We start from the raw sequence: 26,651 nt of genomic DNA on the forward strand, positions 1-26,651 counted from the left end.
AATAATGGAACCCTTGGTAAATATGAGCAAAGGAGGCTATGAAAAATTGTCTTTATTGTTTAACCTTTTGATCTTTTGTTAAAAAAAATCACAAAAATACTCTGCAGTCATGGATATCAAACAATTGCAATTACAACACAGGTTTATTAAAAAAAATCCTTGTTAAATATAAGTGTGCAACAATTATTGGCACCCTTTTAGTCAATACTTTATGCTACCTCCCTTTGCCAAGATAACAGCTCTGAGTCTTCTCCTATAATGCCTGATGAGGTTGCAGAATAAATGACAAGGGATCCGAGACCATTCCTCCCTACAGAATTTATCCAGATCCCTGAAATTTCAAGGTCCATTCTACTGGACTCTCCTCTTCAGTTCACCCCACAGGTTTTCTATGGGTTTCAAGTCAGGTGATTGGGATGGCCATGGCAGGACCTTGATTTTGTGGTCAGTAAACCATTTTTGTGTTGATTCTGATGTATGTTTTGGATCACTGTCCTGCTGGAAGATCCAACCACAGCCAATTTTAAGCTTTCTGGCAGAGGCAGTCAGGTTTTCCATAACAGTTTTCCATAGAGTCCATGATGCCATATATCCTAACAAAATGTCTATGTCCTCTAGCAGAAAAACAGCCCCAAAACTTTAAAGAGCCACCACCATATTTAACCATGGGTATGTGGTACTTTTCCATATGGCTACCTCTCTGTGTTTTTGCCAAAAAGCTTTATTTTGGTTTCAACTGACCATAGAACCTGATCCCATTTGAAGTTTTAGTAGTATCTGGCAAACTGAAGATGCTTGAGTTTGTTTTTGGATGAAAGTATTTTTTTTTCTTGGAACCATTCCAAACAACTTGTGGTGATGTAGCTGACTTTGGATTGTAGTTTTAGAGACTTTCTGACCCCAAGTCACAGCTAACCTTTGCAATTCTCCAGCTGTGATCCTTGGAGATTTTTTGGCCACTCTAACCATCCTCTTCACAGTGTGTTGAGTCAACAAAGACACACGTCCAATTCCAGGTTGATTCATAACATTTCCAGTTGACTGGAACTTCTTAATGATTACCCTGATGGTGGAAATGAACATTTTCACTGCTCGTGCTATTTCTTATAGCCACTTCCCATTTTGTGAAGCTCAACAACCTTTTGCTGCACATCACAGCTATATTACTTGGTCTTACCCATTGTTATGAATGACTAAGGGAATTTGGCCTATGTGTTACCTCATAATTATTCCCTTGTGGTCACCCAGGTGTACTAAAAAATGGAAAATGTCAATGGGAATATGCTTCAAATATAGTTTTCTCATATGAATTCACAGGTGTGCCAATAATTGTTGCACACCTATATATAACAAAGATTTTTTTGATAAACATGTGTTGTGTCTAATATCCATGAGAGCAGAGTATTTTTGTGGATTTTTTTTAACAAGAAATCAAAAGGTTAAACAACAAAGACAAATTTTCACAGCCTTCTTTGCTCATATTTGCCAGGGGTGCTAATATTAGTGGAGGACACTGTATTTCACACAGATGTTTACATATAGTCCACAAAACACAATAATAACCAAATTTAGACAAATGAACCAGTTCAAAAGTTTACATACGCTTGATTCTTAATACTGTGTGTTCTTACCTGGATGTTTTGTGATAGTCGTTCATAAGTCCCTTGTTTGTCCTTAGCACTGTTCTTCAGAACATCCTCCAGGTCCTGCACATTCTTTGCATTTTCCACATCTTCTGCATATTTGACCCCTTTCCAGCAGTGACGTATAGATGTTGAGATCCATCTTTTCACACTGAGGACAACTGAGGGACTCTTACACAACTATTACAAAAGGTGCAAGCATTCACTGATGCTCAAGAAGGCAACATGATACATTAAGAGCCAGGGGGATGTACACTTTTGAACAGGACAGTACTAAATTAAAAAAAAACAAACAAAAACATTTTTATGATCCCTCTTATTTATTATTATTTTTTTTAAATGATTAACATTTTGCAGATTCTTCAAGGTGTGTGTAAACTTATGAAGTCAACTGTATAAGTACCTAGAGTTTCATGTTACACATCACATGGACAAAATGACACACCATAACAGTTCAAAAGCAGTACCAAAACAACCAAGCCCCTGGCAACACAAGCTATGACTAGCAGCATGACTGTGCTCAAAATTGAGCACCACTATTTGTCCAAACTTGTGCAAATTTCTAATGTCTCTATGCTTCTTGCACTGACTTCCGACTTTTTGCATGACCCTCCCTGGAATGCTAATGTATGAAAGAGAGAAGCACATTTTGCATGTTGGCCTGCACAGAACATAATCTGTGTGTTTAGACACGTACACCAGTTTGTATATAGCACGCATGATATTTCACATAGAAATGAGCCTAAAACCCACAGCAAAAAGCTTAGTACATGTGTGGTTTTCCAATACCAGTCATTTTCCCTAATCTGGATTCTGAAGAAGACCACAGGCATATGTAGGGAGAATTATGAGCTATACAGGGATTATATTGATTTTTTTCACTGCCATTCATTGCACGCCTCTGGCAATCTGTTGACAGAAGCCTATTGAAAGTGGTTTCAGTGAACTGAATTACTGTGCCTGTCTCCATCTTACCTGGAGCTGAAGAATGCTGTCTCTTGCTTCATTTAGATCGTTTGTTAAAAAGATGGCACTCTGCTTAATTCTGGTAATTTTGACTGCTGATAAAATACATGAAAATTTCCTCCATCTAAATTTTATTACTGTATATAAGATATATATTTATTACTGTATATAAGAAACTCAAATATTAATTTTGGCTTATAGGCTGATAGATAATACAGATAGATAGATACAGAAGATAGATAATACAGCACCACATACTATGAAGTATTAGTGCAGCAGGGTAACAGAGTTCAATACTGACAGTTTAATTCATGTAACACTACAAGTACACTAAAAGTACTATTCACCATTAGCTTAAAATTAAATAAAGGACATAAGACTACTTCCAAAACAATCTCATAAATTTACTTCAGGAAACTTGGGAAAACACCTCAACCAATCAAAACATGGAATGAATCTTAGTAAATTTGGAAAAGTTTAATTCCAGGGCATGGTGGCTTAGTTGTTAGCATTTGCTTCGCACATCCAGGGTTGGTGGTTTGATTTCTTCCTCTGCCCTGTATGCACAGAGTTTGCATGTTCTCCCTGTGCTTCGGTGATTTCCTTTAGGTACTCCAGTTTCCTCCCTAGTCCGAAGACATGCGTTGTAGGCTGATTGGAACCACTAAATTGTCAGGAGTGTGAGTGATTTTGCTCTGTGATGGGTTGGCACCTCGTCCAAGGTGTGCCCCGAGTCCACTGGGATAGGCTTCAGCCTCCCTGCGACCATGTGTAGTATAAGCAGTACAGAAAATGGATGGATTTAAGTTTAATCTGTGTAGCATTTTATTATTATAGAATCCCAAAGCAGTTACATGGTTTTGGTTCCTGAGATAGTAATTGTAGCATTAGCTTGTAATAATGTTGCTTGACATTTGTGGCAAAAAGTCCATTTGAAAATGCATGAAATAATACATATTAAACTAATGGCAATAAACTCAGCTTAAATGCTTTCTTGGCAAAGTAATGAGACAGGCCAGGGAGAGAAAAAAAAAAGAAAATCAGGCAGGTTGATAATTTGCAGAGGTCTCCTTCCTAGTCAATCAGTGGTAGAATAAACACTGATGGTGCTATACTTTTATAACATGCAGGGCCATTTTAATAGAGGTTTTAATAGGGAAGAACATTTTACAACTTTCTTTCTTCTCCTGCCCTCACAATTTCTAAGAGGCAAATGTGATAAGAGCAACTAAGTGCTGGAATGTTCACATATAATAGTGCCTGTGTCAAAAGTGTATATCCAATCACTCTTCCTAGGGTAAGATACTTCAGCTCCTGCTCTCAAACGACTGAACCTGATTGATTGCTGATGTGAAAATTTTGAGCCATTTGTGTTTTCTGTTTGTGTGAGGGTGCTTGATTGGATCTCTTGAGGACCAGCTGGTTGTAAATTTGAAAAAGAAACTCAATCAAGCCTCCCTGATTGTTGAATTTAACCCTGCTGACCTTACCTGAATGAGCTGCTGATGCAGCTGATATCTCAGGAGGTTGTTGCTATGTGAATGCTCAGATATATTCTGTATGTGAAGTTGATCAATTCAACCAAAAAGCAGACAATTTGTGGTAATCACAATCTGTAAATTAATTTATTGAACAATGTACAGCTGGGAATGTGAAAATAGGGAATTATTTGATGGCAATAAAATACATATACTCTCAGGTCCATAAATATCTGGACATTTACAAAGATTTTGTTGTTTTAAACAAAATAGCTATCTACCACAGTATATTGGCAGTGGAAAGTCATAATAAAGCAGACTTTCAGCTTTAATTTAATGGTATTTGCACCCAAATCGGGTGAACCATGATCATTAGGAATTACAGCACTCTTTAATATGTAGCAGCACTTTTTAATCCAAGTATTGCAACCAAGTATTGGTTGCAAACCCTTTGCAGTCAATGACTGCCTACAGTCTGAAACCCATAAACATTCCACCAGACACTGGGTTGCTTCCCTGGTGATGCTCTGCCAGACCTTTACTGCAGCTGCCTTCACTTCCTGCTTGTTCTTGACATAGTATGCTTCTGTGCGAATCGTTTTCTGACTGTGTTATGACTTCTGGTAGAAGGGATCAGCAACTTTGTATTAATTGGGAGTGCCGTCCATGTTTGCCTTGACAGAAGCCTTGCTGCTGGTGATCCGAGAAACCCATCATGAGCCATGTTTCTCAAATTGAGCAGACTGAGAAAGATGTCTGTTCCATCTCTCTTAGATTTTTCCATCAATTCTTTTGTACTACGCACTACTCGCTTCGCTAGTCCGTTAGATTGCGGATATTCTGGACTGCTTGTTACATTGTATGAAATCCCATGTACTGCTGGCTGGAAAATTGTGTTCCATTGTCTGTGATCAGTTTATGGGGACAGCCATGTACTGAAAAGTGTCTCTTTAACTTTGTAATCATAGCAGTGGATGTCAGATTGCGAAGAAGATCAATCTCAAACCAGCCAGAGAATGAGTCCACTAAGACCAGATAATGTTGTCCATTCCATTTGAATAGCTCAGTTGCAACAATTAATCAGGAGAGTTCAGGAGTATCATATAGTTTTAGTCGTTCTTTTTGTTGGTGTCATTTCATGCTATTGCAGACAGAGCATGAAGTGTGTTCTCTCTCAATGTCCTTGTTCATTGAAGGCCAAAACACTATACCTCATGCTCTGTGTTTCATTGATTCTACTCCAGGATGTCCTCTGTGAAGAATAGTGATATATTCCTTCTGAAATGACTTGGGGATCACAGCTTTTGGGCCTTTCATGACAATCCCATCTTTTCTTGTGAGCTCATCTCGGTATGGGTACTACTGCTGGAGTTCAAGTGAAAGCTTTGCCTGTCGGTCTGGCCAGCCCTGGTGTATCATTCTGCATAGCTGTTGGAATGTTGCATCTGCGGATGTATGTTCTTTCAACTCATCAAGCCTCGATGACGAAATGTGTTCTACAAACATTACCTCCAAGTCAGCTTTTTCACTGCTAAGCAATTCTGTGTTCTTCATGGGGGCACATGAAAGGGTGTCAGCCAGATACATGTGTTTTCCCTTCTTATAGCTTATTACAAAATCATTTAGCACATGTAAATAATACTGCGAAAAGCTCTTTCTCAATTTGAGCATATTGTGTCTCGGTTTGCGTCAGGGTGCGTGAGGCATATGCTATAGGAGCATTTTTCTGAAGGCATGCCACACCAAGTCCATACTGTGAAGCAGCACATATCAACGTAACAGGCTTTTGCATGTCATAGTATCTCAGTGTCGGTGGGCTTGTGATGCGCTCTTTCAAATGCATCTTGATTTTGTTTAAGCCAGAATCATCCAACATCTTTATGAGTCAGCTCTCTTAAGGGTGCTGAAAAGTCGCTGAAACTCGGAATGAATTTTCCAAGATAATTAACCATCCCTAGAAAGCGTTGTAGGGCTGTGACATTTTCTGGGACTCTCATCTCTGCGATTGCCTTAATCTTTGAGGGGACTGGCTTTAGTCTTTCACTTGTGAAAACATGTCCTACATAACATACCTCTGATAGCTGAAATTTACATTTGAGAGGGTTCAGTCTGAGGTTAATCTTTCGTGCACGATCTTGCACTTTCCTGAGATTTTCATCATGTTCTTTCACATCCTTTCCTCCCATGAGAATATCGTCCATTATAATAGCACATGGATAGCCTGCAAAAATTTGTTCCATGACTCTCTGGAACACATCACTAGCTGAGCTAATTGCTAATGGCATGCATAGAAACTGGAATCTCCCAGTCCACACGAATGCCGTCAGCATCGATGATTTATCAAGAGAAATCTGCCAAAAAGAAAAGAACTTTTTGCATCTAAGACAGAAAAGACAGCGGAGTTTGGCATTTGAGATGCAACTTCTTCCACTGTACACATGGGGTAGTGCAGACATAGAAGAACCTTATTGAGGTCTCTTGGGTCAATGCATAACCTTATCTCCTCTGAATTCTTTTTGTGGGTGGCCACCATTGATGATACCCATTCAGTGGGCTCTGGACTGCGGTAAGGACACCTACATGGACCATCCTTTGTAGTTCTACTTTGACTTTCTCCTGCATGGCTGCCGGGATTTTGTGTACAGGTTTTAAAACTGGGTGCACTGCTGGGTCCAGTTTCATTGAATATGTTACTGAAAGCCTACCAATTTCATCTGTGAAAAGGTCTATTCAGAATGAATTTGGTTTGAAAAACTTGAATCCTCATCTGCTGACATGTGGTAAATTTCTCTGTTAAATGAGACGAGTTTCATTTGTAAACAGTCCGGTGGCCTTATCAATGGTTGCACATTTCTCTTTACCATATAGAACGAGAGCTTGTGTACCCTTTCTGATGAGTGGCAGGTGAATTTGGCAAAACCTGCTATGGGGATTTCCTCACCTCCATAGGCTATGAGCTTGATGTTCTTTGATGAGCTTAATTCTTCTGTTCTTTACTTTCATTAATAAAGCTTTAGAAATTCCATTGCATTAGGCTCCAGTGTCCACTTTAAGGTCAACTGAATGTCCGTTGATGTGCACTGTGCAGATTAGCTCAATCTTTTGTGGAGTTCCTGTCTTCACTGTTTGTACAGCAGTCTTTTCAATTGACATACCATCCACATAGTAGGATTCATTCAAATTATCCGTAGAGTTTCCTTTTGGTTTGTCCTGGTTCACTGCTTTTCTCTGTCTAGCTGGCTTGTGTTTTGTGTAGTTTTACAGCATTTTTTTTTAAGTGGTTCCATTTATTACATTTATGGCACTCCTGACCATAAGCTATGCATTTTTCCTTTCTGGCCTCATGCTTGCCTCCACAGCTGCTACAATTTACTATGATTTGAGAGGCTATGCGATCAGGGTGTGACCTTTGTTTGAATCCTTATGTCATTTTAGTTTTTGTCTTGTGGTGCACGGAGTCCATGTTAGTGTTGCTTTGCTTAGGCACTGCAAGCGTATTTGTCAGCAAATCATTCAGATTGTGAATTTGACAATTCTATTGCTTTGGTTAGTGTTAATTCACTGTCTCTCAGTAGAATTTTTCTCATGCCATCATTAGTGACGCCACACATGAGTCTATCTCTTATGAGTTCATCTGTTAGCTCACCAAATCTGCACGTCTTTGCTTTGTTCCTTAAGTCACTCATGTATGCTTCTATGGTTTCACCAGGTTTCTAGTTTCTCATATTAAACTTGTGTCATTCCATAGTTACGTTTGTTTGTGGGTTAACTCACTGAATTTTCGTTTTAAGCATTCCGGGTCCTCTCTAGATTCAGCCTCTGCAATGGTCCGTCTTCGCTCTTGTTCTCCCGCATATACAGCTGGTGCATACATAAACGCGCGCTCCTGCTCGGCCAAATTAAGAAGAATAAATGCCAGTGCCCTGGCATCTTTGTCTGAGTGAGCGGCTGCTATAAATATATTGTATTCTTGCTTGAATATATGCCAGTTCTCACTAATGTAGCCATCAAACACTAGAGGGCCAGGTCTTCAGAAGCCTTGTGCTATTTTCTGATCAGAGAAGAGAAACTTTCTTGTAACAAGTATTTTTTTTAAAACTTGCCTATCGCCTTAATCCTCGAAGACGAACTTTGTCCACGAACCACTTTCTAACACCATGTTGAATGATGGACACATAAACAGAACTTTTGAATAGTATAATCACTTTACTAGAGAACTGTGTAGCAGGATGTAGCTTATCACATGTGATTTCTGTTAAGCATACTTCTGTATACATCCGGGCTACTACGGATGTCATAACTACGGACACTCATTAGGACTAAATGTGATTGGAATATAACAAAGAACATTAAACCAATGTTCTACAGTAACTTTGTCAATGTCCAAATATTTATGGACCTAACTGTAAACTTGAAAATAACTAATTGTGTGAATCATCCATTCTTCTGATGCAAACCCCAAAAGCAACCATATTTCACACGTTCTATATGCCATTATCTTTACTCATATTCATAACTTCATAACCATTAATAGTGCTGATGCAAATTCTCATTTACATTTTATCTTATTACTATAAAGAATACAATATTGTACAATATTATACATGTTCATAAAGGGATAACATGAACTTTAGCTGTAGTTTTAGTTAACTGGGATACGAGTTAACACATGTCGGTTGTACTGCTTTACCAAACAGCACACTATTTTCAAATATGTAAATAATGTATACAGGTTGTGTTGTTAATAAATGGGGTCCATACACACTTGGTGGGTCTGCTCATTGTTAAGGCAAAAGCACTCTTTTTAACATTTATCCTGATGAGAGACTGGCCTAATGTGTTGTGTTAATTTTAAAGTTTAAAATATAATAATTTTATTGTGTTTTTGTAAGTGTTACCCAAATGTAAGTGTACCCAAATTATTTGTGTGCATGTTTTATTATTATTATTATTATTATTATTATTATTATTATTATTATTATTATTATTATTAATTAATTTATTTATTTTAAATACAGATTAAAAATCCTCTTGTAGCTACTGTAACACATAGCCTTCTAGATGCTGGTGCTGCAGATTTTCCTCTTCTACCTTTTGGTTATTCCTTTGACTGTATCCTTAAATCTTAAATTTGTTCCCAGTCACAATCAAGACCTTTATTTAGAATCTTTAAAGGTGTCCCATATCTTAGCTGAGGAGATTGAAGAGGACACCAGACTCCAGTCTGAATATGCAGTATAGGCACAAATTCACCAAAAAAGGTTGACTTCTAACAGGTTCCAAGAGGTATGTCATGTGGCTGGGAATTCAGCTGGGAAGTCATTAGCAGCAAGAATGATCAGGAGCACAAGGCAAACAAGTGCTATGAGATTTGACCTAGACCCAGTGGGTTAGAACGAATATTCGAGAAATGATTCTCAAATTGCCAATTACAGTGTTACCATGTGACATCTAGGAGCCAGTCAGAATGGAAGAGTACATGGAGTACAGAGTGTATGACCCCTTCATGAACATTACTAAGGTTCATCAAACTCTATAAAGGTCAGGCTAAACTAAAAGAAGGGCACAGGTATTTTTGGCAGGTTCAAAGCCATTTTACAGTGACTTTTCTAAAGTGGTGTGTCTTTGTAACTGATATAAACTATGATTGAGGTTATGTAATTTAAGTGTTTGTAGTTCATGATTGTGTTATTTTTGTCCAAATATGTATAAATAAACCACTTTTTATTTTGTGTAAGAAATCAAAAATAGACACTGTAATGACGTGTAATTCTAATTAAAATGTAAAGTATTCCATTTTGTATGGGGAAAACAGATAAGATTTTATTTGGAAAAATGGTATGTGCTACACTGAATTGCCATTTCATCAGGTTCACCTACCTTTGTTGGAGTACAATTACTGACTGTAGCCCATCAGCAGCTCTGTACAATGTATCCGCCATTCACCCCTCCTCCATCCCCTTTTTGCCCACCAATGGAAAGGGATGCTGGTACAAGTGCATCAGGCACAGCAGTGTTGTTGGGGTTTCTAAACACTAGACACATACTAACCACTAGAGCAACACCCTTTTTGTTAATTTACTTGGTAACTCTTCTTATCACCCATTCCACTAGTGTTCTCAGATGTGCAATCGGTTTGTTCACATTCCTTTTTGCTGAACTGTTTGCCATGCTTGAATGGTGGGATGATCAGTCTTACACCAATACCTGCCAGCATATTTTCAATGAGGAAGCCTTCGTCTGCCAGAATTTCATCTCCAGGCTCTAGCAGATTTAGAACAGCAGACTGCTTTGTAATTTCTTTGCCAGAAATCAAACCTGTGTAGATGCTGGAACTGAATGTCACTGCACCACATGAAGCTACTTCAAGAACTTTAAATGTAGTGGTGTTTGGTAGTTGCAAAAGGTTTCAGAGTGAAGTGTCATTGAAGTGTCAGTGAGGTCATGATTCTGCTAACTGCAGCGGTGCTTGCACCACAGTTGGCAATTACCTGCTCCCTAAGGCCAGTAGCTACCTGATAGCAATAGATGAAAAAATAATCAATGAGCTGGCCTTTTTGTGAAGGGTGTGGTGCTGGAAAGGCTTCTTCCCTCGTTCCTTGTGCTTTTATCCAGTAGACAAGATGCTTGGCAGATGGAGCAATCAACTACCAAAAGATCAGGAACACTTGTTGAGTGTCATACCTCATGATCTCATCTGAAACCCAAAACTTGCTCTGGATGTTTGGTGATTCAGTTAATATATTTTGCAGTTCTAGCTTCCAGTGTACTGTAGAACATCATCCTGTACACATCTAAAAATGTAAGGATTGTTGTATATTACACAGTGGGAGTACTCGTGTGAGCCAGTTTGTAAAACATACAAATGTCTTTCACAGAACAGTAGAAGCCAGTTAGTTTTGCTATTAACATCTGCTGCTCCATATGATTACTATAATGTACTGGAAAAAGCTGTTAGCCTATGTAGGGTGCCTGTCCACAACCAGTGTCATGGAATCTTCTTCAGAAAAGATAAAAATTTCTGAGTCTCAAGGTTTTTGATGGCAAAAAGAAATGAGACTTTCATGACAATAGTAGCAAGAGCCAAATCAGTTTGCAAAGCTAGTCACCAACCTCATCTTGACACACTATTTTATACCCCTGCAAAACAAAGACTCTCTACAGCCCATTCATTTGTTTTGATAAGAGTATGAAGGAGATCTTTTTGCAAAGTAACTTCCACACATGCACGTGAACATTGGTGCATTCTCCCTAAGGCAGGTGGCCTTATCAGTACATGCATATCCTGTATTTATCTAACTTCCTACTCTTATAATGGATACATGTTAAGGAATACATAACAAGTTAATGAGCTAGGAAGAAAAAGATACAAACTGCGAATGAGGAAAGTGTGCTCAGTGATTCCTAACAAGCTGGAGTTACATCAGCTTGTCTTGGTTTCTTTGATTAATATACATGAATACTCTCATATCTTATACATCAATTATACATGACTGGATAATACTTTGATTAAAATTTTCCATATATTGTCACAACATAATCATATGCTTAATATGTTTAAATGAAGTCACTTCTTCATGATTGAAATAAAGCTCAAAGTAATTATTAGGCCTTTGAGAGATTAAAACATTTATTATCACTCTGATTATTTTAACTTCTGATTGGACCTGATGGATTACATAATAAACACATTTAAATCATAGTCTGATCAAATAAATTCTTCTATACCATCAGCTTCAGCAGATGGGCGTCTCACATCAGAGAATGTCATCCATTGATCTAGTTGACAATGATGCAAAGCTGACAAAGACCAATGTACAGACAAATGTACTTTTTCTACATATTACCAAATTCATCCTTTCATCCCACCTGCTTGTGCTAACCTACATGTTCCCAACCTTGGTTCTGGACTACCATTTTCCTGCATATTTTAATGTTTCACCTGCTCTCAACACACTTGATTCAACTAATCAGCTAATTAAAAGCCCTTCCTGAGTTGAAGTGAATGTGTTAGAGCAGGGAAAACACTAAAATGTGCTGCACAGGGAGTACTCCAGGGCCAGGGTTGGGACCTTATGCTCTAACTCATTGTTTCCTCTGCACATCCTCAGAAATGCTATGAAACATTTTTTTTTGACAATTGTAACACAAAGGGATGCTGCAAGAGTCCTTATTACTCTTTGACTCACACATTGTTGTTGTAGTGGAAGTCAAATTACACTGTAAAGGCTCCTGAGTGGCATAACAGTCAAATGCTCAACCTGTTGTCAAAAAATGACAAGTTCAAATCTCAAAGATGCCACAGCTGTCCATGGCCAAGATGCAATGGAGCAACACTGGCCATGATCTCTGGGTATGAGGAATGGCATACTTACTCCCTGTGTCTCAGTCATCTCCCTAATTCAGTTGTCAGGGCACTGATGAGGAAGTCAGCCATTTTAAGGGCTGTCTCAATTTGCATAATCCTTCCAGTACATTGGAACATTCGTTCCCTAAAAAATCTCACAATGCACTGCATAAACCAGGGGTCACTGATGCTCACTACGTTGCCTTACACGATGTGACATCATGTTTTCTGAAACCTCTCAGCTCGAAAAAATGTGGACGAACTCTCAGCCAACCTCTGGGTCTGATTAAGCTAACAAATCTATATGACATATAAAACTTAAATATTTTTAGTTTTATTTTTTTAAATTTAAAAATTCAGTTCTCAGTGGCCCAATGTGTCTCAATCAGCTCCCTAGCTCCCTAGGTTGTGATTTACCACTTACTGACCTAGGGAGCTGGTTGAGACATACCCACACTTTCCCTTGTCAATCACAGTGAGTCTAGACCAAAAAGTGTGTGATAATGGGTATGTGTCGATCATCTCCCTGGCTCCCTAGGTTGTGAATCAGTATATCATGTTCACGAGTTGTGGCACTGGTAAGGACCCTGTCTCACTATACAATGAGACACCAATAACTCAATTTCAGGTGACATGACTACATACTCCTGTTGTAATACGTCACTAAAAATAATTAAAAAAAAATACAAATGTTTAAGTTTTATGTGTCATACATTTACAGCTTAATCACACGCATTTCTGTCATGGTACTTCAAGCATGATTGTAGGCTAGTAGATTTAGAAAAAAAATCATTAAACACTTAAAAGTAGTTACACACAAACAAACCATATATAGAATGCCATATAAAGTTAAAAATCGCTAACAGGAGTAATCATTTGAGAACTACAACAATGATAACAAGTTACTTACGTTTACAGTGAACAAAGTGAGCACTGATTACCCTGGTTTTTGCAGTGCATTGTGGGATTTTTAGGGAGAGAATGTTCCAGTGCACTGGAAGGATTTACAATTAATACAGACCTTAAAATGGCCGATTTCCTGATCAGTGCCCTGACTACTATAGTAGGGAGCTGATTGAGACATACACAAAAGTAATCAGGAGTGGATAATTGCTTAACTAGAGGTCATGTGATGAGTTTGCAGAGTGAGGATCATGGGAGCTGAAGTCTGCAACTTCAGGAGTTGGGTATGGGCACATGGGCATGGCACATACGTCCATATCAATACAGAAGTTACATTTACATTACATTTATTCATTTAGCAGATGCTTTTATCCAAAGCGACTTACAAATGAGAAAATACAAGCAAAGCAATATATCAAGCAGAGAACAACAAAAGTAGTGCTACCATACAAGATCCATTAATTGAGTTACAGAAGAAGCAGAGTGTGCAGACTAGAGGTGTAAGTGCCAGAGTAAATTATTTATTTATTTATTTTATTATTATTATTATTTTTTTAAATTATTGGTTGGTTAGGTGTTCCCCGAAGAGGTGGATCTTTAGCTGTTTTTTGAAGATGGTGAGAGATTCTGTGGTCCGGATTGAGGTTGGAAGTTCATTCCACCACTGAGGAACAGTTAGTTTGAATGTTCTTGAAAGGGACCTTGAGCCACGCTGAGTAGGTACCACTAAGCGTCGGTCATTGATTGATCGCAGAATGCGTGAGGGAACGTAAGCCTTCAGGAGAGAGTTGAGGTAGGAGGGTGCTGTTCCAGACAAGTTCCAGTTTGGCAATGGTGTCTCAGTCTTTGAAATGAAAATCTGCACTCTGAATTCCAAATGCACACACCTAGACATATAAAATAGTTTGGAGATGTGTCAAAAAAGCCTTCCAACAATATTAGACAATACAGGAAGAAGCTCAGTGATGTTATTATATTGAGGGGAGGCTATATCAAATATTTAAGAGGTCCAGATTATTTTGATGTCTTTTTTATTTTAACCAAAAAAATCACTACTTAAGAAATCTTTATATGTCTGTGTTAGGATTTGTGAATCTTCAGGTTGCGATTTTAAGAAAAGAGAAAATGAAAGCACACAAGAAAGAAGGCACCCTCACCCCGCTACACACTTACCACACCGAGGCCTTGGGAGAGACTGCCAAATAAGACACAGACACACAAAGTTCAAATGGCAAGATCTCTCATTTGTATATCATGCTTAACACACAACAGAGACAATGAGTTAACTATTGTTTGGCAATGTCAGACAAGAACAACTCCATATATGGTTTTCAGGAAGTCATAGGAATATGAGCAAATGTTAATTGGGAAGGTATGTAAATGCACGCAAATGGTATTCAGCGAGACAAAGGAATGCACAAATGGCGAGGGACTTTATCTGTCTGTACCTGGTTGGGAAAAGTTAAAGATGTTAACACAGGAAGAAAGAAAGTGTTAACAAGGGAACAGAGAGAGGGGAATTTGGAGAAGTTTACTGAGTGTTCACAGTAAACTTATCAGTCTGAATAATAGTTTATGTTTGAATAATATTGTAGGGAAAACCAGTATTTCTATATGTGCTCAAAATATCACAATTATACAGTATATGCATTTGTATCATTCAAGTGAGCCTACCATCCGAACAGTAATCTTCCGGAAGTGGAAGTCTATCGATCACACAGCTTTCTCCAATTATGTAGTTTCCATCCTAAGCAATCTTCATCCCTCATCACTGGAGGAGAAAGTTCTGCAGCTAAATTCCACTCTTGCTGCTAATCTTGACACTTTTGCTCCTCTAAGGTCACGTAAGGTCACATTCACCCGCTCTGCTCCCTGGTATAATGACAATCTGCGCTCTAGAAAGGCTGTATGTCGGAAAATGGAGCGAAAATGGCACCTTACTGGACTGAATGTCTACTATCAAGCGTGGAACGATCTTCTGGGGGATTATCGTGCACTACTGGAGACTGAAAGATCCTCTTACTTCTCTCAGGCTATTGTAAATAATCAAAATAATCCCAGACACTTGTTCCAAACCATAAACAGACTACTTCAAGTTAATGCTACTACCACTTTGCCTGTTTCTCAGCAGCTCTGTGATTCTTTTTTTTTTTTTTTTTACAGTTTTTTAATTCTAAGATTGTTAATGTTCGTAAAGAAATTCCTGTTAACCCTGACTGTGTCACTTCACTCCTTCGTCCATCTGGGTTCACTGGTGCTTCTTTCACTCATTTCTCACTGCTTAATTCTGAGGCTCTCACAAGGGAGGTATCCAGCATGAAATCTACCACTTGCTTGCTGGATCCAATTCCTACAAATCTAATTAAATCTTGCTTTGCTGTGTGGTGCGCTACTACCCTCAGTGACTCATTATAAATGAATCACTGGAGACTGGGGTTGTTCCAGCAGTACTAAAGACTGCTGCTGTTACACCTGTACCAAAGAGAGAAAATGTTTCTGTGGATGATTTTAACAATTTTCATCCCATCTCAAATCTTCCGTTTTTGGCAAAAATACATGAGCATGTTGTTGCCTCTCAACTCTGTACTTATCTTACAACCAATAACCTCTTTGAACCCCTTCAGTCAGGTTTTCGTAAATTTCACAGCACTGAAACGGTGTTGGTCAAAATCACCAATGACTTGTTGATGGCCTCTGATTCTGGAGCTACCTCACTTCTTATTCTTCTTGACCTTAGAGCCGTCTTCGATACTGTGGATCATTGTCTTTTACTTAGTCGCCTTGAAAGTGTTTTTGGTGTGTCCGGGACAGTTTTAAACTGGTTTAAATGCTATTTTACTGACCGTTCCCAGTTTATTTCTATGTGTGGCTTTAGGTCTGACACTTGCTAGGTGCTCACTGGTGTTCCTCAGGGTTCAGTTCTAGGCCCTCTACTCTTCAATATTTATCTATCTCCACTTGGGCATCTGCTGCGATCGCTTGGCCTCCATTATCATTTTTATGCTGATGATACCCAAATCTACATTCACTCTAAATCTGGTGAAAACATTGATGCTTGTTATCTTTCTGACTGTATTTCTGAGATAAAAACATGGATGAACAATAACTTTCTGTGCCTGAACAGCGGGAAAACTGACGTTATGCTTATAGGTTCCCGTCATCAAATTCACAAAGCGGCTCCACTGTCTCTGTTTGTTGATGGCTCCGTTTTAGAGACCCAAAGTAAGATGAGGAACCTTGGTGTAATTTTTGACCCCAGCCTCACTTTTGATTTTTTTGTTCAGGGCACTGTGAAGGCATCCTTTTTTCATCTCAGAAATATAGCCAGACTACACCCAATGCTAAACTTATCTGTCACTGAAAAGTTGATTAATTCATTTGTTGTCACACGGCTGGATTACTGCAATGCCGTTTTAGCCGGAGTTTCTAAAACCACAATAAACAAACTGCAATATGTTCAGAACTCTGCCGCCCGGATCCTGACGGGAACCAGGAAATGTGACCATATTACTCCTGTTTTGAAGTCCTTACACTGGCTCCCGGTCAGGTTCCGTGTCGATTTCAAGATCATGATGCTGACATACAAGGCATTACATGGATTGGCTCCGCAATACTTATCTGGTTTATTAATCCCTTACACCCCAAATCGCAGACTGCGCTCCTCACAGTGTAATCTGTTAACTGTTCCACAAACACACCTAAAATCTATGGGTGACAGGGCTTTTTCTGTCTATGCTCCTTCACTTTGGAACTCTCTTCCTCCTGAACTCAGGGAAGCCCAGACTTTTGGCATTTTTAAAGCTCTTCTCAAGACACACTTTTTTAAACTTGCATTCGACTGCTGATGTCTTTTTAGATTGTTTTATAATTATTTTTATTATTAACATTGTTGTTTTTGTTCTTATTAACTTATTAACTTTTATTTGTTTTATTTTTCTGTGGACTGTGATTTTATGTACAGCGCTTTGAGAAGCTGCTTTAAAGGCGCTTTATAAAATAAAGTTTATTATTATTATTATTATTATTATTATTATTATTATTATTATTTCTTGTGTGTGGAGTGTTAAATTCCTGCAGGACACATTTTAAAGAGTGTTAATTGATTCTCATAAAAAACAACCCCCCACCCCCCCACCCCCCAATTTTATTTAGATAATCTGCCCTATATATGTATGCATCCTCTATACCATTGCTATCTAGTCTAATGGATCATCTTCTGGACGCCCTTAACACCTTACCCCCTTAAATCACTCCATTCCAGCCTTTGAGTCACCGTGTGCCTGCTATCACTGAGAGAATATGAACTGGGACAGGCAAGGAAGGATCCCTCATCCATCCTTGACTGTCCCAGTTCACATCCTCTCAATGATAGCAGGCACTCAGTGATTTGCTGGGCTCTTCCTCCTCTCATTAGTGACAATGAGGGGAACAGACTCCCATGGTGATCTGCCTTTTGTGCCATTTCATCTCACATGCATCAAACTATAGCCTGCTGAGGCTCTTTCTGTGAGGAGAGCGGGGAGCTGGTAATTCTCTCCCCAGCCTTATCTGTCATGAGACCACTACCATCAAGTACAGGCTTGTGGTTCTGAAGTGGCTCTGGCACACTATTAGAGGAGATGAGCTGAAATTGAAGGGGGAATATAGCCCTCTGATTTCACTCCAGGTGTGTTTCAGAGAGGCCTCAGTGAGCTCAGAGCATTTGGAGAAGCTTCGGCTCTATGCTGGGATGCAGATGAGATTAATGAGCATAAAGGAGCAGAATGTGCCTTCTATTCATCTCGTGTGCAATTCTTTTTTAGCACTGCAGTGAGGGCATTATCATAACACTTGAGAGATGTGATGTATTATACTGTTCCAGAGTGTCACCATAAGAACTGATTATGCTGTATTTTGGCAAGTAAAAGCACCATACGTCAATACTTTACACATTTATTAGAATATTGTAAAAAGTTTGAGTCTCTTTATGTAGAGGAAATGCAAAAGATATTGCTGAAAAAACAGTACATGGTTTATTATGTAGCATTTCTACATTATTGTAATACCTGTTTGTGGCATCTCTTAGTCTTTCCCTTTACTCTCTAACAGTCTTTATCCACTGATCATCCTGTGCTCACCTTGGGTAGTGATCTCCTTTGCAATGCTATGCTGGGTAAGGTCTATATTATTCACACAAATAACAACGAGACACATTTTAACTAATCTGATAGAGAGAGAGAGAGAGAGAGAGAGAGAGAGAGAGACAGAGACCCCACTGTTGCAGAGCTCGGCACTCAATATGATTTTCCTCACATTTTAATAGCCAAAGCAGCAGCTGGTGCCAGATTGTATATGGAAAATAACAAGGTAAAACTATGTAGGAGCAAAAAAAAATTCATTCATTTGACTGACCCTTATGTCAGATTCTGACACAGGCACAGAGCAGCTATCAGCAGGGATGCCAAGTCTCTGTAAAATTCATAGCCTGACTTCTTCTCAAAAACTACACAAAAAGACTTGATACTAACCCAAAAAATTCAGGAAAAGGGTAATGTATTTTTTGTGTTTCTTAATTACTAGGTGGTAAACAAAGTTACTGTGCTACACATACATTTCTGATTTGCAGTATGCCTTTTTATCACCGGGTATACACCTGGTACAGCCACTCCATAATCCCCTTTTCGCTCAGCCAATCTTTGAAATATTTTCCACTATATTTAGACGATTCTGACAGTAAATCAGAAGAAATGCATAGAATAAAGTGCTACACCATTTGAACATCGGTATGATGATGTAGCTAGCCTATGTACCCAAAAAGCATTTGTATTGTATAGACTCCACTACAACACAAACGGTTCTGTACATTGTATACACACTGTCTGCACTTACCCTTTCCCTTTGTTTGGCAAAGCCTTTGTGGAAATTGATAAGATTTCATTTCGATTATTTGCTTTAAAAAAAGATCTTGGTGACCGTAGGCTATTTTTAAACTATCCTGAAAAATGCAGCCCCAATACTTGCCTTTGCCACCTGCAACCTTCTTCCAAAACTAGTCCAATTTGGCATAAAAAAGATGACCCTGGCCATCAGTGTCTCTTTCTAGGCACAGTGAATAAATTATATAAATGTACCATAAGCTCATTTGTACCTCAGCAAATGTAGCTGTTTTGACATTTTAAACGTCTGTAAAAAAAACACCTAAAAGTTTCCAGTGAATGGTTTGGGTCACTTAGATCACCTCATCGGTATTAGCTGCCATTCTCTCTGAAAGTTTCCCTCACCTTATTCCTTGAGGAAGAATATTCTCTATTAGAGTAGAAAGGGGCTAAAAAGTCACAGCCTTTTTAGCCCCCTTGCGCTCCAAGTTCCCTGCCATAGGCTCCAGGCTTGTGACAAGCATTTAAATACATATCAAATATGATTCTAATATATTGCTTATAAAAAAGAACTTGATCCATAACATAATGTTATTTTACATTTTATTGTTTTATATTATCTCCAACAGTTAAATGTGCAACAACAGAAGCCACAAGGTCATGAAAACGTGATTGGCTATTTACTACCAATATGTTTTGTTAATTTGATTGCTCTACTGTAAGGAAAACTTTCCAATGGTTTAAAAGGTAAGCTGACTAACATCCAGACTGAGCATTTCCCCTCCAGTCGAACAGAGGGTGCCCTCCACAGAATTTCAAATCTCTTCTTTGCTTACCTTGTTTGTTTCCTGTTTGACTGTGAATACAAGCACATGGACCTTGGCTTTGATACAAAGCCTTACAGTTTGCCTGCAATCTTGTTATTTCTGAGCTGTGGTTTATCTGGCTATGTTTTCTGTGTTTGACCTTGCTTTGCCTTACCTTTACCTAGCCCACTGATTTTGATATATGTTCTGGTCTCTGGCTTTTGGACACTGCCTTGTATCCACCCATCCATCCATTTTCCATACCGCTGATCCTACACAGTGTCACAGAGGAGCCTGGAGCCTATCCCAGGGAACTCGTGGCATAAACTACCTTGTCTCTTGAATACATATTGATCACATTTTAGATTTGCTCTTTGAAGTGTTATGGCCTGGACTGTTTTGACACTCATTTATTCTTTAATAAACCTCTTGCACATGGATTCCTACTCTGTCCCTGAGATGCTTCTGTTTTACTGACTTTAAGTGTGTTTTATATGGTATCCAAAAAAAAAAAGGTTCTCAAGATAAGCATTGTCTATGATTATTATGCTGTCCCCTCTGACATCCTCCAAAAAATATTTTGTGGACTTAAAAGGAATAATGTTTAATTATATGTACCTATTATTGGCCTCAAATGTCATTCCATAGTGTTTCTAAGTGTATTTAAATCCCAAAACATAAATATGAGCATGCCCTTAAACTCTATTCAAGTCTGTAACTGAAGCAATGTCATGTTTGGTCTGCAGAACTCACTGTCATTCTTTTTTTTTTATGTGAGAAAGGAATTACACCTTTATTTTCTCAGGCTATATACTCTTTGACCTTGTTCTTTGCAGAACGAATGAAAAGGCACATCATGATGTTCATTAGCAATTCTCTCCATGTGCCTAGTGCATTTTAGTTCTAATCATAAACCTCTGGAATGAAGATGTGTCAGTCCTCCAAAGGAGTCAACACCACAATTCCCCTCTGGCACACATTTAAGTATTCCTCCCCTGTGGTCCATCTCCAGTTTATCCTATTAGAAAATATGCTCTGGAATCCATGGTGCCAAAATTATTCATGAATATCAATATCAGTGCGGTGGCTATGTTTTGAAGTACCCCTTTAAATGTGAATTATTTAACTGTTTGGGGCAGAAGCAGAGGCTGCTCCATCTTCATGTTTTCCTTTAGAAGTATTGCTCCGAGTCTTTTTTGCCTCTATCACTCACTCTGATCTTTTTCCCAGAGGTTCCTTCTGTTATGTTCTTTCCCTCTCTTAGCTGAGACTTGCAGCATTGTACAGCACTGTGGGGTTCGACACATCTGAGATATTCAGTCTGCTACTCCACAAAGTCCAAGAGTCTGTGCCAGTTAAAGTGAAATTTCATTGGAGTTTAAATAGCTGTCTCTAACAATTTATATCAAATAAATTACACATCATATGTTTAGGGACTCTTTTTTTTTTTAATGTTATACCCTGATACTAATTTGTAGGATTGCCAGCCCTCAAAAATTAGCCTTGATAGATTGATCCCAAGGGAAATTATACAGTTACACTTACAGAGTCTTACACAAATCAGTGAAACTGAAAAAATATTGATTAACAAGTAGTTACAAATATTCATACTACAAACTGTCAAAGTTATAGCAGATTAGTAAGTACAATCAGTAATATCATGAGGTAATTATTAATGTGTCACCAGAGCATAGCAATATTTTAATGTTTCAGCACAGCATGAATGCACCATGAAAAAAGCAATATGGAGCATTTGTTAGAGACAGTGGGTAAGCATTAATCATGTAATTATATTGTTGGTTGTTCAGTGATGCTCTTCAGTGTTTTGCAAATTCATTTCTTCTTCTTTTTGTCCTTTTCATAGTTTTAAAAAAAATCCATCTTTGCAAGATAAAACAGATTTAAACTGAATCTTATACATGATAGTATGAAAGTTTGAAAGGTTAAAGCGTTATGTTGTTATTTTGACTTAATATAGTCCCCACCTAAAGTACTGAAACAGTTCTATTCTATTCTATAGTATCCAATTCTACTGTTTTCAACATAAACTGAAGACATTTGGGTTTGAGATCAAAAGATGAATATGTGACGATAGATCAGAATTTCAGATTGATAAACAACTTAGAACATGGCACATTTTATGTGAACCCACCAGACATGGAACAGGCCAAGGAAAACAACAGCAGTTGATGACAGAATCATTGTGAGAGCTGTGAAGAAAATCTCAAAAACATCAGTTAGTGACATCATCAACAACCTTCACAGGGTAGGGGTGAAGATATCGCAATCCACCATTCAACTTCGAGTGCAAACCACTCATGAGCAGTAAGAATCAGAAAACCATATTGTAAAGAAATACAGAGATGAGCCACAAAAGTACTGGAACCAAGATTAACCTCTACCAAAGTGACGGAAAGGCCAAAGTGTGGGGGAAAAAAAGGATCTGGTCATGATCCAAAACATACAAGCTCATCAGTCAAGCATGGTGGAGGTAGCTTCATGGTTTGGGCTTGCATGACTGCTTCTAGAACATGACTGCTTCATTAATCTTTATTGATGATGGTATTCATGATGGTAGCAGCAGAATGAATTCAGAAGTCTACAGAAATAATCTGTCTTCCAATTTACAGAGAAATGCATCCAATCTAATTGGGAGGAACTTCATCATGCAGCAAGACAATGATCCAAAAAGCACTGCCAACACGTCAACGGACTTCATCAAGGGGAAAAACTGAAAGGTTTTAGATGGGCCAAGTCAATCACCAGGCATTTCACCTCCTGAAGGGAAGATTGAGGGATGAAACCCCCTAAAACAAAGAACTGAAAAAAATGCAGTATCAGCCTGCAAAAACAACACAAAATAAAAATGCAACAGGTTGGTGATGTCAGTGGGTCACCAGCATCTTGTAGTTATTGCGAGCAAGGGATATGCAATCAAATATTAAGTGGGATTTACTTTAATTTACTTTAAGACTATTCCTGTACTTTTGCTTGCCTAAAAAGTGGGTGGTCTGACACCAAAGATGCCATGTTTTAAGTTGTTTAACACATCTAGATGTAAATATCAGGAAATGAAAGCTGAAATTCTGATCTACTGTCTCATATTCAACTTTTGATCTCAAACCCAAATGTCTTCAGTGTATCGTGAAAACAGTATAATTGGCCTTGCTGTTCCAGTACTTTTGGAGGATAATGTATTTCCTTATAGTGAATTGATAACATCATTTCAAGATATCATTATTTTGACTTACCATGCTGTTTTCTCATTATTTCAACATATTACTGCATCTCATTATTTTGATATTACTATGACAAATCTATTGAATATTCCCTTTACAGTAATCAAACATAAGCTATAATTACAGAAATTCAAAAGGTCAAAATGAACGTAAATGATCAAAGTTTAGATGTATACTTTATAGCCAAAAGTATGTGAACACCTGACCCGAACACCCATATGCCACATGGTTGAAAACACCCAGTTGTCTAGGATGTCTTTGTATGCTCTATGTGTCCTATCCAAAACCTGTTACAGCATGACAGTGCCCCACAAAGCAAAAGCCCTAAACACAGGGTTTACCATGGTTGGAGTGCAAGAACATGAGTGGCCTGCACAGAACCCTGACCTTAACCCCACTGAACACCTTTGGAATGAATTTGAAATAACTTTTCACCAAGCCTTCTTGCTGAACATCAATGCCCAACCTCTTGCAAATCCCCACAGCCACTGTCCAAAATTGAGCAGAAGCTGTTATAACAGCAAAGGGAGGACTAACTCCATATAGTTTTATAATTGGATGTCAGGTATCCACATACTTTTGGCCATATATTGTATATGTGTAGCTGAATTCTACTAAAGCAACTTCTGTCTTACTTACTATCTGGGAAACAGTATATGGTAATACTAAGTTTAAATACTAATACTAAGGTAATATTCAATAAATATATTTATATAATGAAATATGAAGTAAAAAATAATGGTTGGAACGTTTGCCTTGCACGTCTGGGGTTGGGGTTCAATTCCCGCCTCAGCCCTGTGCACAGAGTTTGCAGGTTCTTGCCATGCTTCAGGTTTCCTATGAAATCATGAGAAATTCTCTCACTATGTTCCAGAGGCAGCTAAGGCAACGTAGTGCAAATACCTCTCTGAACTGATTACCAGAAACTGTCAGAAACCTCAATTTCTTTATTCCACCATTGACTCTATGTTAAATCCTCCTGTAAAACTCTTTCCTGAGACTTCTACATCTCTTTGTGAAAGCTTTGGGAAGTTCTTCACAAATAAAATCACGGCTATAAGATCTCATACTGGATATATTTTACCTGACGTTCCTTTATACTCCTCTACATGGTCTGTGTTTGAGCCTGTTAGTCTGCATTCCTGTAAGGAAAATGTTGATAATCTTAAGCCCACACCATGTCCGCAGGACATTATTCCACCGTATTTATTCAAAAAAATTATGGATGCGGTTGGCCCGGGTCTGTTATTAATAATCAATAAGTGTTTATACACTAGTACTGTTCCTTCTTGTCTTAAACATGCCAAAGTGTCACCGTAGGATCAAATGATCCTACATCCCTCTCCAATTTTCTCAAATCTGCCTTTTATTTCATAAATCACAGAGAAAGTTACACTGCTTCAATAACAATCTTTCTTGTCAAATAATTCTATCCATGAAGTTTTCCAATCAGGTTTTAAACCGTTATATAGCTCTGAACCTGCTCTTTTAAGAGTTTCAAATGACATCCTTCTTATGACTCATACAGGGAAATCCATGGCTATTAGATCCTCTTAGATCTAAGCGCTGCATTTGATTTGGTTGACCATGACATACACCTGGAGACATGTGTGGGTCTTCGTGGCACTGCATTAAAATGGTTTCGCTCCTATTTGTCAAACAGGTGGTTTACTGTCCATCTGGGACATCATTCTTATTCCAGCATACCTCTTGGTTTTCCCAAGTATTTGTTTTCCCTGTATATGCTCCCCTTGGTCTCTATTTTTGGTAGTAGTGGAGTGTCCTTTCATTTATATGCCAACGATACCCAAATCTATCTTCCCTTACACCGTAACAATAAAAACTCACTTCAGCCACTGTTAGATTACCTATTTGAACTTAAACTATGGCTTTCAAGGAATTTCTTAAACCTTAACAAAAAGAAGGCTGGACTCATTTTCTTTGGCCCTAAGGAAAACAGCATTTTTGAGTACAATCTAGGCTCTCTTGCCTCATAATATTCAGTGTGACAGAAACCTGGGCGTACTGTTTGCAACCTAAAATTTGACAAACAGATAACTGTGGTTTTTAAGTCACCTTCACCTTCTTTCTAAATTTAAGCCCTTTTTACCACGAGTAACTTTGAAACAATAATCCATGGCTGTAACATCTCCGCTAGATTACTGTAGCTCGATGTATTATGGTGTCTCTCAGTCCTCCATTTTGTCGTCTGCAGCTAGTAAAAAATGCAGCTGTCAACTTCTCAAAGGGAAGCGCAAATTTGACCATATTACACCCATTCTAATCTCCTTGCACTGCCTCCATGTAAAGTATAGGATTAACTTTAAAGTCTTATTATTTGTCTACAAAGCCTTCAATAATCTGGCAACTCAATACTTAACTGACTTATTGCTCCCGTATATTCCTTCTTGAACCTTAAGATCATGTGACCATCACCTACTCACCGTCCCTAGAGCCAAACTTAAAAATCGAGGTGATTGTGCCCTCGCTACTGCTGGTCTGAAACTTTGGAATAGCTTCCTCTTTATTTCAGGCATACTCCATTTATTTCCCTGGCTTTTAACATCCCCTAACTATATTATTACTTTGGAGTCTTTTATATTCATGACCTTTATTGTTTGTTTATTTTGTCTTTATTTTTCTTTTCTCTCTGTCTTAATTTATTCCTTTTATTCACTGTACAGCACTTTGGTCAACCTCGGTTGTATTTAAATGGGCTTTATAAATAAACATTGATTGAATGATTGATTGACTGACTGATTGATTGCATGACTGCATGGCCAGATGGGGTAGGGGGTGGTTGTGGCGACATTTGTTAGTGGCTTAGTGGCTTTGTAGCATTGGCGATGTAAATTTATACAGAAGCCATGCCATTAATACATCACTAACTCTCCAGATGGAGTCAGCAGAAAAAGAACATTTTTTGTTTCCTCATGGCTCATTTTTGCTAACATAACCAAAAGCATGAGGAATCACACAAATGAAAAGGAAACAATGAAGTGGAATTGAATTACTCAAAAGAAAACAAAAATAGGAACCAAACCAGATCATCAACCAAATAGTGTTAGAAATGCATTTGTTACTACAGAACTATCTTACAAGTTGGTTTTGCACATTCAGAACCTACAGAATGATGCTTGAGGTCAACCTTTACATGGATTAAAATAAAAAAGCGTGACCTCATTGAATACCACAGGCAGTATTTTTGGTAAAATGTCCAGTACAAAATGACAGGATCCTGTATTGTAGTCTCACATGGCTTGGAATAGGAACACATGCTCCACCACTGCCTGGTGCCTATGATGCTGTTAATTGAGCACAATGTTCCCAAAATAGCCTTTTAAATTTCTGCATGTCAAAACTTGAAAAGGTAATTAGAAATTCATGTAATAACTTTCCTCCTCTCATTTTTTC

Source organism: Ictalurus furcatus, chromosome 12 (genome assembly GCF_023375685.1).
Source record: "Ictalurus furcatus strain D&B chromosome 12, Billie_1.0, whole genome shotgun sequence".
In the NCBI taxonomy this organism is placed as follows: domain Eukaryota; kingdom Metazoa; phylum Chordata; class Actinopteri; order Siluriformes; family Ictaluridae; genus Ictalurus; species Ictalurus furcatus.